Genomic DNA, 18,072 nt, shown 5'->3' with positions numbered 1-18,072 from the left:
AGGCCAGGCAACATCTGTAGAACAGAGTTAAAGTTTCGGGTCAAAGACTTAGTTCTGATGAGACCTGTTATAAAATTATTTTTGTCTACCTGACACCAAATCATTGGAGGTTCAAGGCTATCAGTACATTAGCCTAGGTTCTGCTAACTTTAGCCAAGCCAAGGTTCTTTGGAAAGCATTGAGCTACCCTATTCTGGTATTATCTAACAATATGTACAAATTTATCATTCCCAAATATTGTAATAGCAAAAGGAAGTTTCTGTAGAGTCACGTTTATGTCGTCAGGAAGCTGGTACAATTAATTTATGTTCACCTGATGAACCTTGACCCAAATCATTTCTGAAACTGAGCAATCACTTATCACTTGCTCTAACCAACCACTTCTCCCTTTCCTGTTTAGCATACTTTAGCACTCAAGCAAACCAAGGTGTGCTTTCATATCGCTTAATTCCCAAAGTTTACTTTGACACATACTATTCTCAGTGTCACAATACATAGAGGAGTATAAGCACCTCAGTATGGAAATGGTACATACCATGTGAAAACCCAAATTGGATTTAAAGTGAATTGAAATAAATGGATTTAGAAAATTTGATGTGTGCAGTTCTGTCATGATTGAGCGTGTTTACTTTGCACATTTTACAGATATAGGTAGATCTTGCTACAGCCCACAAATGTTCACCAAGAGATCTTCTCCAATTGTATGCTTGTACTTTACAACATTTTTAATGTTTACATACCTTCGAGTATAATGTAATGATTTTTAGATTGGTCAGTTTCAGGAAACTAATTGGGCTTAATGGGAAATAGTGACTATTTGGATTGCCAATCAATCTTCGGGAGTTATATATAACATTACATTAGAAGCCAGATTGTGGAGTTTAACGTAATTTGATATACATTCAAAGAAACTATTTGTTGTGAGAAGTGCAAAAATAAAGGGAATCTCTCATGTTCTCAAAATATTCTAATCTGTTCAAAGCCAATTGATTAATTTTGCAGTTTAGTTGCTGTTGAAGTGCAGATAAACATGGCAACCAATTTTCAAGATTCCATAAACAGCATGACAAAAAAATGGACACTATCACAGAAGAAAGGCATACAATACCATGGGTAAAAAAAAGGCAGATTTTGAGGAGATACAAGTAGAAGGCATAAAACTCAATAGGCATTTCTGCCTTGAGTATCTCCTGCCATTTTCATTTTGGCCAATACCAACTAGTTCGAAAAGAAAATCCCACTGAGCCATATCTCTACCTCCAAGTGATAACTGAGACTTAAGGCAACATTAATTTTAGACACTGAGTTTGTCATGTCTATTCAACATAAACATTAATAGTATTTCAACACAGAAAAATGTCCCAAGACATTATATAGATAAAGATGGACACCAAGCCAGAGAAGGAGATATCAGGAATATGACCAAATCTGCCAAAAAGGTAGATTTTAAGGAAGGTGTTAAATAGAGAGGGTGATTTAAAGATAGAATCCAGAGCATCAGATAAAGGTGGCAAAATGGCATCACAGTTGACATTGGGAGCAAAGAGGGGGGCATTACCAAGTGGACAGAGTAAATGATTCAAGGATGTTCTCACAATGTCCCAAACAACTTATGAGAATCCCAAATCAAAAACAGAAGAAGGTTGTCTAGTTTACAGCAGGATCTAGATCATCCGGGAAAGTGGACCAAGGAATGGCAGATGGAATTTAACTCAGACAATTGCAAAATGATGCATTTTGAGAAGCCAAACCAGGGCTAGACCTAGGAGTACAAGTACATAGTTCCCTGAAAGTGGTGACACAGGGAGACAGGGCGCTGAACAAGCCACATAGCATGCTTGCATTCATTGGTCGGGGCACTGAGTCTAAGAGTTGGGAAGTCATGTTACAACTGTACAAGATGTTGGTGAAACCGCACCTGGAATATTTTGTGCCGTTCTAGTCACCATACAATAGGAAAGATGTGATTAAGCTAGAGAGGGTGCAAGAAAGATTCACAAGGATTTTACTGGGATTGGAGGGCTTGAGTTACAAGGAGAGACTGGATAGGATGGGACTGTCTTCCCTGGAATGAAAGGGGCTGAGGGGTGACTTTATAGAGGTTTACAAAATCATGAGGGTCATAGATAAGATGGATTGTCATAGTCTTTTTCCCAGGGTAGGGGAGTCCAAAACTAGACTAGGTTTAAGGTGAGAGGGGAAAGATTTAAAGGGGACCTGAGGGGCAGGTTTTTCACACAGAGGGTGGTGGGTATATGGAACGAGCTGCCAGGGAAAGTGGCAGAGCTAGCTGCAATTATAAAGTTTAAAAGAAATTTAAACAGATATATGAATAGGAAAGGTCTTGAGAGGTAGGGACAAATGTAGACAAATGGGACTAGCTCAGGAAAGTACCTCAGTCGGCATGGATGAGTTGGGCCATAAGGCCTGTTTCTATTCTGTATAACTCTATTACTCCAGGCAGCATGAATGGGGAGAGAAACAGAGTTGACATTTTGGGTCAAGAACCCTTTGTCAGAACTGGAAGGGTAAGAAAACAAGCAAGTTGCAGAGGGGGGAGGGTGGAGAGAACAGAGTGAATGTGAAGGGATGCAGATCAAAGCTGTCAAGGTAACAATCACTTTAAATTCTAACAGTCCAGTCAGAGATGGAAGAGAAAAAAGCAAATTGAAGCAGAAAAGTGCAGCCACATGTGCGAAGAGAAGAGAAAGAATGGTTACCCAAAATTGTTAGTCATTGAATCCTGAGGGCTGCAATATGCCCAGATAGAAAAGGAGGTGTTGTTCCATCAGCAATGTAGGAAGTCAAGACACAGAGGTCAGAATGGGAGTAGGACACAGAATTAAAGTGACAGGCACCTGGAAGCTCAGGATCACCCTTGTAGACTGAACATAAGTGTTCTGCAAAGTGGTCACCCAATCTGCGTTTGGTTTCTCAAGCTGAAGAGATCACATTGTAAGCACCAAATTGAATGAACTGCCAGTGAATTGCTGCTTCATCTGGAAGAACCATTCAGACCCCTGGATGGGAATGCCTGGCCCATGATCACTCAAAATGGAGGAGGAGCATTTGAGATCGCATTGACCACCTCAAGTTCCAGACGCCCAGCATATGCAGCAGAAGGCACACACCATTTCCCAAAGTATCTACCCACCTACCCCATCAAGCACCTTCTGCCCCAGCTGAGACTGAATCCTCAGTTCCCGAATTATGTAAACATGTGAATTTGGAGCAAGAGTAGGCCACTTGGTTCATCATCCCATATTCCTATCTATCTTCAGTAACCGTTCACCCACTTGCTGATCACGAGTCTCTCTAACTGCACTTTAAAAGTTTCAAAGACATTGCTTCCATTGCCCTTCGTGGAAGAGGGTTCCAAAGATTCATGACTCTCTTCGAGAAAGCATCTTGCCTCATCTCTGTCTTAAATGCGTAACCCCTTATTTTTAAACAGTAACCACTAGTTCTAGATTCTCTCACAAGAGGAAACATCCTCTCCACATCCACCTTGATAAGACCCCTCAGGATCTTATGCTTCAAACATGTCATCTCTCAATCTTCAAAATCTCAGCAGATTCAAGCTTAGCTTGTCCAACCTTTCCTCGCAAGACAGTCTGTCCATTCCACATTGGCCTCATTATCCACCTCAGAGTCCACACAACTGGACTGGAAGCAAGACCATCTTTGAATCTAAGGGATTGCCTAAGAAAAGGATACATAAAAGAAAATTGACATTTGCAGCTAGGAGTTTCCTAAGGTGGGAGGATACAGATTTAGCAGAGTCCAACCTATAGAGGGGTTTTCAAAAAAAACAAGTAGAATTCTAAGGGAAAAATCAAAAAAGTAAGCAGATGCTGGAAATCTGAAATAAATAGAAAATGCTGGAAAAATTCAGCAGGTCAGGCTGCATTTGTGGAAAGTAGAATAGTTAACATTTCAGGTCCAAGACCCTTCATCAGAACAGAGAGAGAAACAAGTTAATCTCAGAAGCAGAAAAGGTAGGGGAGAGCAATGGGTAGAGTTTGGACTCAAAACGTTGACAGTTTGTTGTTCCAGATTTCAGCAACTACTGTCTCTTGTCTCTCCAGTTAAGCTCTTTTGTCTCCTTTGGCTACTGATGTTATTAGCTAATAAGAATTTTAAGGGAATGGAAACAATGATACTGCAGAATAGGATGTTGGGTGAGAAGGACTTGGTACAAATTCAAATAAGGGCAGCAAAATTTTGAATCAACTCTTGTTTATGGAGCACTAGATGAGATCTCTGGCAATGGTACCCATTTTGTGTTGGGAGCTGAGAAAAATGACTGGGACTTCCTTATGTTTCACTGGCGAATATGTAAGATTGCATGAATAGAGAAACAAAGGACTGCAGATGCTGGAATCTAGATGAAAAACATTATGATGCTGGAGGAACTCAGCGGGCCAGGCAGCATCTGTGGAGAAAAGCAGGCGGTCAACGTTTCGGGTCAGGACCCTTCTTCAGGACTAAAGATAGGAAAGGGGAAGCCCAATATATAGGAGGGAAAAGCAGAGCAGTGATAGGTGGACAAAAGGGGGGGGGGCGGGCTGGGCACAGGGTGGTGACAGGTAGATGCAGGTAAGGGATAGTGATGGACAGGTGTAGTGGAAGTGGGAAGAGCAGATCCACCAGGGGATGGGTCAAAGGTAAGAAGAGAGAGGAAAAATAAAGATATAGGAAAGGGAAGAAGAGAAGAAGCATGGTGGGAGGGGGGTTTTGTGGGGAAGGGGGGGGTGGGGATTACCTAAAGTGGGAGAATTCAATATTCATGCCGTGAGGCTACAAGGTTCCAAGATGGAAAATGAGGTGCTGTTCCTCTAGTTTGCACTTGGAATTCTCCTGGCAGTGGAGGAGGCCGAGGACTGTCATATCAGTGATAGTGTGGGAGGGGGAGTTGAAGAGACTGGCAACGGGAAGATGCAGGTTGCAGTTACAGAGTGCAGGTATTCTGCAGAACGGATTGCATGAATAGATTGCTGAGGGATATTAGAGATAACATGCAATCATGTTGCCTTAGAAGTCATGATTGTATAAATAAGCTTGAAACCAAAAGAGGGCAATCCCATTTAACTGGACAATGGAAGAAAAGATGTTAAATAAAAGGTGTGATTCGCCATTTCAATGGCAACAGACATCAAACTGAATGTTGGGTTGTAGGAGATGAGGAGAGGGATAAAGTTTGATACTACAACAATGTTGGGACATATGCTTTCTGGGCTGCAGCAGAGGTATATAGTAGAAGAAAGTATTCTTTTTCAGGTTGATAGAATGTAAATAGCGCTCCAAGGATCAGATCTTGGTCTTCAATTATTTATTGTTTATCTTAATGACCTGGAGGAGAGAGCAAAGTATAAGGTATCCAAGTTTTCCAATTACACTAAAATAGATGGGGTGAAGTTATTTGGATTTTGTAATAAGGCAGACAGATTGAGTTGGCAAAAACTTGGCAAATGTAGTTTAAAGTGGGTATGTGTGAGGTCATGCAATTTCGTAAGAGCAATCGAAGGGCAGACTATTATCTAAATGGAGAGAGATTGCAAAATGCTTGAAGTATGGGAGGATTCAAGTGTTCTTGTGTATGAATCATACAAAGTTACCAGGCAGGTGCAGCAAGTGATTAGGAAGGCAAACGGCCTTTATTTCAAGACAGCTGGAGCTTAGAAATAGGGAAGTATTGTTGCAATTGCAACAAGCATTGATGAGGCCACACCTGGAATACCGTGCAGAGTTTTGGTTCCCTTATTTAAGAAAGAATATACTAGCATTACAGGCAGTCCAAAAGAGATTCACTGGGCTAATTACTGGAAAGACACGATTGTCCTATCATATATAGAAAAATCTGTATACTTTTAACTTTAGGAGAGTGAGGAGTGATCTTATTGAAATATAAAATCCTTAGGGGGCTTGACAGGGCCTGTGGGCAAACGTTTCCACCAATGGCAATGTCTCCAACAAGGTGACATGGTTACAAGATACAATGGGGGAGGTGGGGTATCACTTAACACTGAGGTGTATCGGAATTTCTTCTTGCAGAGGGTGGTGAATCTCTGGAATTCTCTCCCTTGAGGGTTTTGGAGGCTAGTTCATTGCAGATATTAGAAGATGAAGTAAATATTTTTTTTAAAGATAAGTAAATTGTGTGCTGTGGGGAATTGGCACAGAAGAGTAAGTGATGCTGGGGCAATCTGCGTTGATCATGTTGAATGGTGGGCAGCCTTGAGAGGCCAGGTGGCTGACTCCTACTCTTAGTTCCTCGTGTTCTGTACTTCTCGTGAGTCAAGATTCAAACATGGAATTGCGGCACAGATAGACACTGATTTGGAAGGCATGGTGCTCAAGAGCTTTGGAGTGGAAAGGGAGGTAAAAGAGTAGATGGTTGCAATAGTAGAGGTCGAGGGTGGGGTTTTTTAGGAAGGTAATTTTAAAGACCTTTTGTGTCAGTACCTGAAGAAAAGTAAATATTTACAATTCAACTGTGCAACTCTGCAGCCTGGTATCCTTAACAATAGTGAGAGAGGGTAATTGTATTATAAAACACTGAGATGCTGGACATCTGAAATAAGCAGAAACCATTCAAAACATTCAGCAGGGCCGGCAACATGTGTGGAAAGAAAAGCCGAGTTAACAGGCCAAGAACCTTTCATCAGAGCTGGTAAAGATTAGAAAGCTGGCTTTCGGATGCAGAAAGAGGGGAGAAGAGGAAATGAGATCTACCTTGATTATGCTCTCATCCCCATGCTCTCTCAAAACTCGCCACTACTTTGAAAGATTCATAGTCCTAACAGTCTCATTATCACAAAGATGTCCACCAGGATGGGCTGAGGGCTCTCCATGTCTTTTTTTTAAAAGGGGTGAAAACAATTTCCAGGAGACATAAGAGACTACAGATGCTGGAATCAGAAGCAACAAACAGACTGCTAGAGGAATTCGGAGCAAAAAAAAACTGTTGGAAGAACTCAGTAGGTAAGGAAGGTGATAGATGGAACCAGATAAGGGACGAATGAGGGGTAGATGGACCAGTTGGGGGAGGGGATAGAAGTAGGTGTAGTGTGTGGGTAATAGGCTGAATGAACCAAGTGAGGGAAGGGAATGAAACTCAGTGACAGGTGGCGCGGTAGCATAGCGGTTAGCATAATGCTATTACAGCGCCAGCGATCGGGGTTCAATTCCCGCTGCTGTCTGTAAAAAGTTTGTACGTTCTCCCCGTGGCTGCATGGGTTTCCTCCAGGTCCTCCGGTTTCCTCCCACATTCCAAAGACATATAGGTTAGCAGGTTAACATGAGTGTAATTAGGTGGCGCTGGCTCATTGGGGCAGAAGGGACTTTTACTGTGCTGTATAAGTAAAGTTTTATAAAGGGGGTGGGGAGGATCAGACAGAGAAAGAGTACAGAGAGTGTGGGTTACCTAAAATTGGAAAATTCAATGTTCGTACTATTGGTTGTTGATTACCCGGCAGAATATGAGGTGTTGTTCTTCTAGGTTGCATTTGGCTTCACCCTGGCAGTGGAGAAGAATGAGTACTAACAGGTTGGTGCGAGAAGGGGAAGGGATTGTTTAGATGGCGTGCAACCAGGAGGTCAGGTTGGCCATTGTGGACAGAGCACAGGTGCTCCACAAAACAGCCGTCTAGTCTACAGTTGCTCTCGCCGATATAGAGCAGGGCATGTCAGGAGCACCGACTGCAGTAGACGAGGTTGGAGGAGGTGCATATGAGTCTTTGTCTGACCTGGAAGGCCTGTTTGGGTCCCTGGATGGTGGTGAGGGAGGAGGTGTAGGGGCAAGTGTTGTACTTCTGGGGAAAGTGCCAGGGGGCAAGGATCAGCAAACCAGGGAGTCATGGAGTGGTCCCTGCAGAAAGCTGAAAGGGGTGGGGAGAGGAAGGTGTGACTGGTCGTGGGATCGCTTTGCAGCTGGTAGAAATTACGAAGGACGATGTGCTGGATGTGGAGGCTAGTAGGGTGAAAGGTGAGGACTAAGTGAACTCTATCTCTGTCCTGTCTGGGGAAGGCAGAGTAAGTTCAGAAGTATGGGAAATGGAGGAGATGTAGGTGAGGGCTCTACCAACCACAGTAAAGGGGAAGCCACGTTTCCTGAAGAAGGAGGACATTTCGGACATCCTGGGGCAGAAAGCCCCTTCTTGAGAACAGATGCAACGGAAATGAAGAAACTGAAAGGGGTGGTATCCTTACAAGTGACTGGGAGGACATATAGTTAAGGTAGCTGTGGGAGTCAGTGAGTTTATAATAAATGTCGGGAGATAGTTTATCTTCTGAGAAGGAAGCAGAGAGATCCAGAAAAGGCCCAAGAGAATTTGAAGGTAAGGTGAAAGATCGTAGGAAAGGTGATAAAATTGCCGAGTTCCACATGAGTGCAGGAGGCAGCATTGATATAGTGGAGAAAAAAAGAGTTGAGGGGTAGTTCCAGAGTGGGTTTGGAACAATGACTGCTCCATGTAGCCAACAAAAAGTCAAGCATAGCTAAGGCCCATGTGAGTACCCATGGATACACCTTTGATTTGTAGAAAGTGAGAAGAATCAAAAGAGAAGTTGTTCAGGGTAAGGACAAGTTTTGCCAGGCAGATGAGAGTGTTGGTGGAGGGGAGATGGTTGGATCTTTATTCCAGAAAGAAGCGGAGAGCCATAAGACCTTCCTGATGAAGGATAGAGATGTATAAAGACTGGATGTCTATGGTGAAAATAAGGCAGTTGTGACCAGGGAATCAGAAGTTGTCAAAATGGTGCGGGAATGAGAGGTACCCCAGATGTAGGTTGGAAAGGACTGGGCAAAGGGAGATAGGATAGAGTCAAAATATGAGGAGGTAAGTTCGGTGAGGCAAGAGCAGGCAGAAACAATGGACCTGTTAGGACAGTCCTGTTTGCGGATCTTGGATAAAAGATGGAAGCGGGCAGTGTGGGATTGGGGCACTATCAGGTTGGAGGCTGTGGAGGGAAGATCTCCTGACGTGATGAGATCTGTAACAGTGTAGGAGACAACGGCCTGGTGTTCATTGGTGGGGTCGTAGTCCAGGGGTAGGGAAGAGGAGGTATCTGAGAGCTGCCATCTCGCCTCTGCAAGGTAGAGGTCAGTCCGCCAGATGACAATGGCATCGCCTCTGTCTGTGGGTTTGATGACGAGGCCATAGTTAGTGCCAAATGGAGAGCTACATGTTCAAAGGGGATGAGGTTGGAATGGGTGAGGGAAGTGGAGACGTCAAGGTAGTTGATATCGTATCAGCAACTGAAAATGAAAAGGTCAAACGAGGGTCCTAGGCCAGAAGTGGGTGTCCATGAGGAGGAAGTGTGTTGGAGACATGAGAAGGGGTCATCAATTGGGTGGGGTGGGGGGGGGGGTGAGGACTCTTTGCCAAATAAGTAGGCACTGAGGCTGATGCAATGGAAGAAGAGCTTGACATCAAAATGGGCCCAAAGCCCATCGAGGTGTGGACGCACAGGTTCAAAAGGTGAAGCCTGTGGAAGAATTCAGCGCATCCACCAGCATCTGTAGAGGCAAAAGGATGGTCAATGCTTTCAGATTGAGATAATGCATCGAGACTGGGAGAATGTAGAGGGAAGATAGCCAGTATATTGAAGTGAGAGGGAGAGGGGAGGCAAAGGCTGGTGTGTGATAGGTGGAATCAGGTGAGTTGAGAGATGATGGGCAGATGGAGGCAGCTGGAGGGACAGGAAGGTAGAAACAGAGGCTAGAGATAATAACTAGTAAAACCAATACCCATCCTTTAACATTCCAATCAACCTGATTTATTTAAAACAAGCTCTCACCTACTTCCATCATATAAAACCTGTAACTTAGGGAACACATATTGCTTCTGTTATTTTTCGTCGTTCTCCACCATATCCAAGCTCTCAATGGACGATTCTTCGCCTCCCTCACCGCCATCAAGGATCACAAGATCGCCTGCCTCCAGACCCCCACTGACGTACAGTCCTCCGGACCCCCTTCCCCACCTACTCCAAGTCAGAGGTTCCCACTGCCACATGGTCCTCCGACATCAGCCATCTTGACTTTCCTGCTCCCCTCACCCACTCCAACCTTACCCCTTCTGAATGCTCTGCTCTCCACTCCCTCCGCACCAACCCTGACATTGTCATCAAACCAGCCAACAAAGGTGGTGCTGTGGTAGTCTGGCGTGCTGACCTCTACCTTGCAGAGGCCAGATGGCAACTCTCGGACACTTCCTCCTACCAACCCCTGAACCACGACCCCACCAAGGACCACCAGGCCATTATCTGCCGCACCATCACTGACCTCATCACCTTGAGAGATCTCCCCCCCACAGCTACCAACATGATAGTCCCGCAACCTAGGATTGCCAGCTTCTATCTCCTCCCCAAAATCCACAAGAAGGACTGTCCCGGTAGACCTATTGTCTCAGCATGCTCTTGCCCCACGGAGCTCGTATCCTTGTACCTGGACACTATCCTGTCTCCCCCAGTCCAATCCCTTCCCACCTACGTCCATGACACATCACACGCTCTCCAACTCTTCCATAGCTTTAAGTTCTCCAACACGCACAACCTCATCTTCACCATGGATGTCCAGTCCCTATACACCTCCATTCCCCATCATGACAGCCTCACTGCCCTCCGCTTCTTTCTTGACCAGAGACAGAACCACTCCCCTTCCACTAACACTCTCATCCACCTGGCTGAACTTGGCCTGATCCTAAACAATTTCACTTTCGATTCCTCTCACTTTCTACAGACCAAAGACATATGGGCACTCACGTGGGCCCCAGCTATACCTGCCTCTTCGTTGGCTATGCTGAACCGTCTCTGTTCCAAGACTACTCTGGCCCCATTCCTCAACTCTTTCCCCACTATATTGACGACTGCATTGGTGCTACCTCTTGCACCCACATAGAACTCGACAGTTTCATAAATTTTGCCACAAATTTCACCCTGCTCTCCAATTCACTTGGACTATCTCTGACACATCTCTCTCCTTCCTCAATCTTTCCATCTCCATCTCAGAGATTCCTTATCCACTGACATCTTCTACAAACCCACTGATGCCCACAGCTACCTCAATTACAGCTCCTCCCACCCTGTCTCTTGCAAGGACGCTGTGCCTTTTTCTCAATTTCTCCACCTCATCTGTTCCCATGATGAGGCTTTCCACTCCAGGACATCCGAGATGTCCAACTCCTTTACTAACCGTGGCTCCCCCCCCACCCCCCACTGTGGTCGAGAGAGCTCGCACCCATATCTCTGCCATTTTCCACACCTCTGCTCTCACCCCACGCCTCTCAGAGCTCTGTCCGTAACTGTGATCTGCATCTCCCCATTGCCAGTCTCTTCAACTCCCCCTCCCACACTATGACACATCAGTCCTTGGCCTCCTCCACTGCCAGAAGAATTCCAAGAGCAAACTGGAGGAACAGCACCTCATTTTCTGTCTTGGAACCTTGCAGCCTAACGGCATGAACATTGAATTCTCCCGGTTTAAGTAATCCCCAACTCCACCCCCAACCATGCCTCTTCTTTTCTTCCCTTTCCTAGCCTATCTCTTTTTTTTCTATCCCCCTTTTTTTCCTCCTTACCTTTGACTCATCCCTGGTGGGTCTTCTCTCCCCTCCTCCCTCGCACCTGCTAATCACTATCTCTTACCTGCATCTACCTATCACCATCTTGTTCCCACCCCGCCTCCCCTCTTTTGTCCACCTATCACTGCTCTGCTTTTCCCTCCTATATATTGGGCTTCCCCTTTTCCTATCTCCAGTCCTGAAGAAGGGTCCTGACCCGAAATGTTGACCACCTGCTTTTCTCCACGGATGCTGCCTGGCCTGCTGAGTTCCTCCAGCATCATAGTGTTTTTCATCTAGATTCCAGCATCTGCAGTCCTTTATTTCTCTTGCTTCTAGCAATGTATGTTATTTTTGTACTTTTTCACTTATGAGATGTGGACATCATTGACAAGTCCAGCATTTAATGCCCAAATAATGAAGCCTGGAGGCAGGCCTTTCAGCCCACCAGGTTATTGCTGACCATCAAACACCTATCTACACTAATCCCATTTTTATTCTCCTTACATTCCCATCAACTCCCCCCAGATTCTTCCACATACCTACGCACTAGGGGCAATCCACAGTACCCAACTGAACCTGCATGACTTTTGGATGTAGGAGGAAAGCAGGATACCCAGAAGAAGCCCATACAGTCACAGGGAAAACATGCAAACTCCACACAGACAGCACTGAAGGTCAGGATTGAAACTAGATCGCTGGAACTGTGAGTCAGCAGCTCAACTAGCTGTGCCACTGTGCTGCCTTATAGTCTAATAGTCCTTCAGGTGGCAGTAAGCTGTCTTCTTGAATTGTTACAGTCCTTATGGTATAGTTACTCCCACAGTTCTATGAGTAGACCAATTGTCAAAGAATTGCGATATTTGTCAGAGTAGTGCGCTTTTGGAAGGGAACCTGCAAAGGCTGGTGGTGTTCTAATGTGCCTGCTGCCCCTGAGCTTCTTTGCTATATGGATCATCTATATTATGGTCCTAATTCGGTACATTCCCTCACCTTTTTTAGCATCAGTTTGATTACTTTACCAATGACTTCTCTTCTTCTTGTCTGAAACTTGAAAATTTCACCAACTTTCACCAAACATTTCTTCCTATCAATCATCTTTACACAGTGGATCTACAGCATTTCCCTTTCTCAACCACTCTGCCTTTATCTCTGGACACAAATTAAGAACCAATATTCCAGTTAACAAATGTGCAGTTAGGGCTGGCAATCTTTGGCCTGAAAAGCCAATGATGATGTGAGCTCAACGAAGAAGAGCTTTCGACCTGCAGTGATCCGGAGCAGAAGCGGAAGTCCTCGCAATACTGATAATTTCCAGAAACTATCTGAGATTCTGGATCACATTCAAAGAACTCCTGGAAATTACAATAAGCCCATCGATTCCCACAGGTCCCTTGACAAAATTTCTTCCCATCCTGCTTCCTATTTGGAGGTGATTCCATCCACTAATTTTGTCCATCTCATCTGTTCTAATGGTGCCACCTTCCATACCTGTGCTTCCAATTCAACCTTCTTTTTCCTTTTGCCAAGGATCCCACTGGAGCATTGTTGACAGGGCTCTCAACTGCATCACTTTCATTTCCTATACCTCCAAACTTCACCCTTTCTCCTTTTCAGAATTCCAGTAAAGGTCCCCTTGTCATCATCTTCCACCCCACCAGCTCTAACATTCAGTGCATCCCCCACACCATTTTTGATACCTCCAACAAGATGTCACTACTAAACATACTCATCCTTCCTTACGTTTCTGGTATTCTGAATGGGTTGTTCCGGATTCTGATTCATTTCTCTATCACCACCAACACACCCTTCCTGACATTCTGACTCATTCTTCCATCATAGTCAATGCACCCAACCCTAACCATGCAGCCGCACCTGCTTTTTTACCTCATCCCTTCCCACCATCCAGGGACCGAAGCACTCTTTCTAGATAAACAAATTTAAGATCTTTATTAGTCACATGTACATCGAAACACACAGTGAAATGTATTCTTTGTGTAGTGTTCTGGGGGGCAGCCCGCAGGTGTCGCCATGCTTCCGGCGCCAACATAGCATGCCCACAACTTCCTAACCTGTACGTCTTTGGAATGTGGGAGGAAACTGGAGCATGCGGAGGAAACCCACACAGACACGGGGAGAACGTACAAACTGCTTACAGACAGCGGCGGGAATTGAACGTGGGTCGCTGGCACTGTAAAGCGTTACGCTAACCGCTACACTACCGTGCCACAAGTACAAATTTACTTGTACCTCCTTCAATCAGAATATTGTATTTGCGTTGTGGAGACCAAACGTTGATTGTGTAACTACTTTGTGAATGATTTACGAGGAACTTGAAGGGCAACTTTTTTTCCTTACACAAAGGGTGCTATCCATGTGGAATCAGCTGCCAGAGGAAGTGGTTGAGACAGGTACAATAACAACTTTTAAAAGACAGTTGGACAGGTACATGGATTGGAAAGGTTTAGAAGGTTATGGGCCAAACGCTGGCAAATGGGACCAACTTGGATGGGGCATGTTGGTCGGCATGGACCAGTTGGGCCGAAGGGCCTGTTTCCATGCCATTTGTCTCTATGACTTCCACTTGATCTGCAAGGATGATCCCAAATGTTCAGTCCCTGACCCATTTCCAGTCTGACCTTGGCCTCTCACACTGCTCTATCAAACTTTGACAGGTTCATCTTTATATCTTGTACATTACAGCATTCCACACTCAACAATGAGGTCAACATCAGGTAATGGTTCCACTGCTTCCATTTACAGCCCTTCTCGACTTGCTTCTTTATCTAACCCATTTGCTCTGCACTGGCTATCCCTTTGGTGTTTTAATCTAAACCATACAGGCTACTCCTGCAGGCTTTCTCCTCTAGCCTCTTTCCCATGTTCTCAGCATCTTAAAAACTTACCTATCTCTATTTTGATGAGCCCGAAATGCTATTTTTTCCACAAATGGAGTCCGACCTCAGTATTTTCTAGCTGGTAGATTACTATTGTGTATTAATAGAGTCAAAAGAGAAAAGCCATACCGGTTGGCTTCATCCATTATTAACTGCACGTATTATGGCAAGGCAAGCGAGCCGGCTGGAACCCGGCTGACTGTTTCATTATTCACACATATAAAGTATGCATGAACAAAACAACTCGGTTCAATGGCTTTGCGGCTCCTTTCCCCAGATAAATGAAGACGTAAGTTTTTGCGTGCGAATTGCTAAAGGGGTATTGTCGTCCAGCCGGGCCGCGCCCAGTCTTACCAACGTTCAAACTGTTGTGAAAGAGGAGCGGCGTGGATACCGCCTCTGAGCACCCGGCAGTGTGGAAAGTTACACTGACTCCTCGTTGCACGGCGCCGCCCGCTAACCCCGAACCAGCCCCACTCTCCACATGGCCCAGGGCTGCCTCTGTGTTTGGCAGCGCCAAAACCACCATCCCCACAGGCGGCAGGGCAGAGACTTTGTTATTGTTGTTGTTGTTGTCGTCACCGACGCGGGGGGGGGGGGGGGGTGGTGTCTGGTTTGCCATGGCTGTCGGCTTAGCCTGTCCCTGTTGCCATGGCAGCCGGGGGGGGCGGGTGAGGCTCAGTTCCCGGTTGCTATGGCGGCTGGATTTCCGGTCGCTTCTGGCCCGGGGAATGGTCAATGCCAAGAGGCTCGGGTGCGAGCTGGGGACGTGACTCATGTCAGCAACGTGTCCAGGAGAGCACAGGCGCTGCCTTGCCTGCACTTACACACCGAGTGCATTTTCAATGCGGCTTTTGTAGTTTATCTTCCACTTCTGGCGCGATTACGAAACGTTGATCATTAAAGCGCTGGGAGGAGCATTTTCTTAAGAAACATTCCCATTGCTCTGCAGACGAGGAAGATCCATCCGAAATGCCCTTCCCCGTAGGCTTCTTCCTGGTGATACTGATTGTGGAAACCGGCAAGAACTCATTGCACTATCCCAAAATTGCCCCTCCAATCCCTACAAAATTAGCGTTTGTGTAAGGCAAGGAAGTCTCCGAATGTTTTGCAGTCAACGAAGTACTTTTGAAGTGGAGTCGCTGTAATTTTTTGGGAAAATAAATAAATTTTCAATACACCTGGGGCTACAGTATGGAAACCACCCGTTGATTTTAAAGTGAATGAAAGATTGTTTCTTTATAGACGGCTGATCAGTTTCGTATCTGAGTGGCAAGATAGTGGCAATCAGCGGGCTCTTGGAAGGACTTGGGCTGTTTGCCTTGTTAAGAAAATGCCTGAGGGATAACTTGGATGATATATACTTCCATTGTGATATCTTCATACAGCCGGTATTCCTTCTCCATTCCCAGTCCCTATTAGCTTTTTTAAAACAATTTATTTCAATTTTCTGTGACATCTAATTATATTTACAGCACTGGTGAGAGGACTATTTTTGGTTCAAAGCATTTGAGGTCAATTTGCTCTGAGTTTAGCAGTGAGATGGAGAGGGGTCATTCAGAATAGAATGTGGAGGAGTGATGCTTTTATGGTATTGGTGGGAATGGGAAGATGAATGAACGAAGGACTAGAAGAGAACCTGGGGAAAACAAAATGTCAATGCAGATTAGGTGAGTGGAAGGACCTGTCTCCAAACTGTATGACGCTAAAACATAGAAAACAGGAAAAAGAGTATCCAAGTGGCAGTGAAAAATATGATGGTAAATGAAGTGCAGGTTGGAACACAGGCAGGGATAAGGTAGCTGTCAAAATCACAAGGTAATTATAGGAAGGGTGTACTAAAAGGGTCATCATGTGCATTACTCAATTATTCCCAACAACCTCCATTCCCAATATTGCCCTAGTGATTCCATTTTTTGAGGTCAATAAAGAAAAAAAGACAGTAAGACCAAAGGATGGGAGGGAGGGTTCTGTGATGTGGAATGCAGGAGCAAGGAGATTGCAGATTACAGGGAATGAAAAGTAGTCCATTTAGTTGAGCCAATATGCATGTTGATCATTGCCTCTGCCCTCATGATCTAAAACCAGGTTGGAGCCCTGATCAGATCTGACATGCTACTCCTTTTGAAGAAATAGAAGATATTAGAAAACACGATAGAATAAGAGCAGAATAATAAACTAACCTTTTAATTTTTATATTATTTGTGTGAAAATCACATAACATTGAGGAAAAAATAAAATGGGTGTACAGGATACTGCAAAAGGATAACTTTACACGGTAATGTAGCAGTTAGCGTAATGCTTTACAGCGCCAGCGACCCGAGTTCAAATCCGGCCACTGTCTGTAAGGAGTTTGTACATTTTCCCCGTGTCTGCGTGGGTTTCCTCCGGGTGCTCCAGTTTCCTCCCACGTTCCAAAGACGTACAGGTTAGGAAGTTGTGGGCATGCTATGTTGGCACCGGAAGCATGGCAACACTTGTGGGCTGCCCCCAGAACACTACACAAAAAGAGGTATTTCGCTGTGTGTTTTGATGTACATGTGACTAATAAAGATATCTTATCTTCTGATTATTTTATCCTGAGTGTAATGCGTAAACAAAATCTGTTTATTCTAATATCATATATATTGCATTAGCTTGTGGCTGAGACAAAGAAGATTTGAGGAAAAATTAGATGAATTTTTGAAGCATGGGAAGGTACAAAATACCATGGCATTGAAATTAGTCTGAATTTGCAGTAGGAAAGAACTACAGCAGACATGGTGCCTTTCTGTTCTGTAAAGCCAGTAATTCTAAAAGAGCAGACAAAGAATAAGAGAGAGAAAGACAATGAAATCAGACAGAACTCAGCCAGTCAAGCAGCATCTGTTGTAAAAGAAACCAGTCAATGTTATGTGGTAGTGACCCTTCCTCAGAACTGGGGAAAGAGTGAAGGGTTTACAGTTTTCAAAGCAGAGCTGGGGGAGGAGGAGTGAGGTGTGAGACAAAAGACCATATGGAGACAGGTTTAAGACTGATCAGGTTTAAGACTGACCATTGACTGTAGGCAAGGCATTTAAAAGAAACAGGGTGAGAAGGGGCATAAGCATGATAATTGGAAATGATGAGAGAGCAGTTTATTTGAAGTTGGAGAATTCAGTCTTATTCTAGAGGGTTGCAAAATGCCCATACAGAAGATAAGATGTTAATCTCCTAGTTTATGTTGGGTTTTACTATGGCAGTGGAGGAAGCTGCAGACAGATGGGTCAGGAAAAGAGTGAGGTTGAGAGTTAAAGTGGCATGCAACTGAAAGCTCAGAGTCACCCCTGTGGACTAAGCATAGGCACTGCACAAAGCAATCACCCAATCTGCATGTGGTTTCTCCAATGTAGAGGATGCTACATTGTGAACACCGGATGCAATACACTAGATTGAAAGAAGTGCAAGTGAATCACTGCTTCACCTGGAATGATTGTATCTATGTGATCTTGCAACCATGAACAGTAAAATAGGCTACACTGTCCAGGCACAATAGCCTGTTTCTGAAGACAATTCCATAAGATAGTAGGGCATGGTTCAGTTAGCAGTTAAGACCTCAGCAACCTTCCTCTGAATTCAAATCAAAAGCAGAA

The 18,072-nt window shown here is 44.7% G+C and overlaps 1 long non-coding RNA gene across 1 annotated transcript in view; it reads right to left on the bottom strand.

Annotated features, from left to right (window-relative positions):
- The window catches only part of LOC127568598 (uncharacterized), a 46,898-nt gene extending 32,101 nt beyond the window's left edge, over positions 1-14,797 (bottom strand). The window contains exon 1 of the long non-coding RNA XR_007956036.1: positions 14,591-14,797. This is a non-coding gene — a long non-coding RNA (uncharacterized LOC127568598). The remainder of the gene's footprint in view (positions 1-14,590) is intronic.
- Positions 14,798-18,072: the final 3,275 nt, after the last annotated feature.

This window comes from Pristis pectinata, chromosome 3 (assembly GCF_009764475.1).
Source record: "Pristis pectinata isolate sPriPec2 chromosome 3, sPriPec2.1.pri, whole genome shotgun sequence".
Taxonomy (NCBI): domain Eukaryota; kingdom Metazoa; phylum Chordata; class Chondrichthyes; order Rhinopristiformes; family Pristidae; genus Pristis; species Pristis pectinata.
Note: the sequence above shows the minus strand (reverse complement) of the source record. Positions and strands in the feature narration are given on the sequence as shown.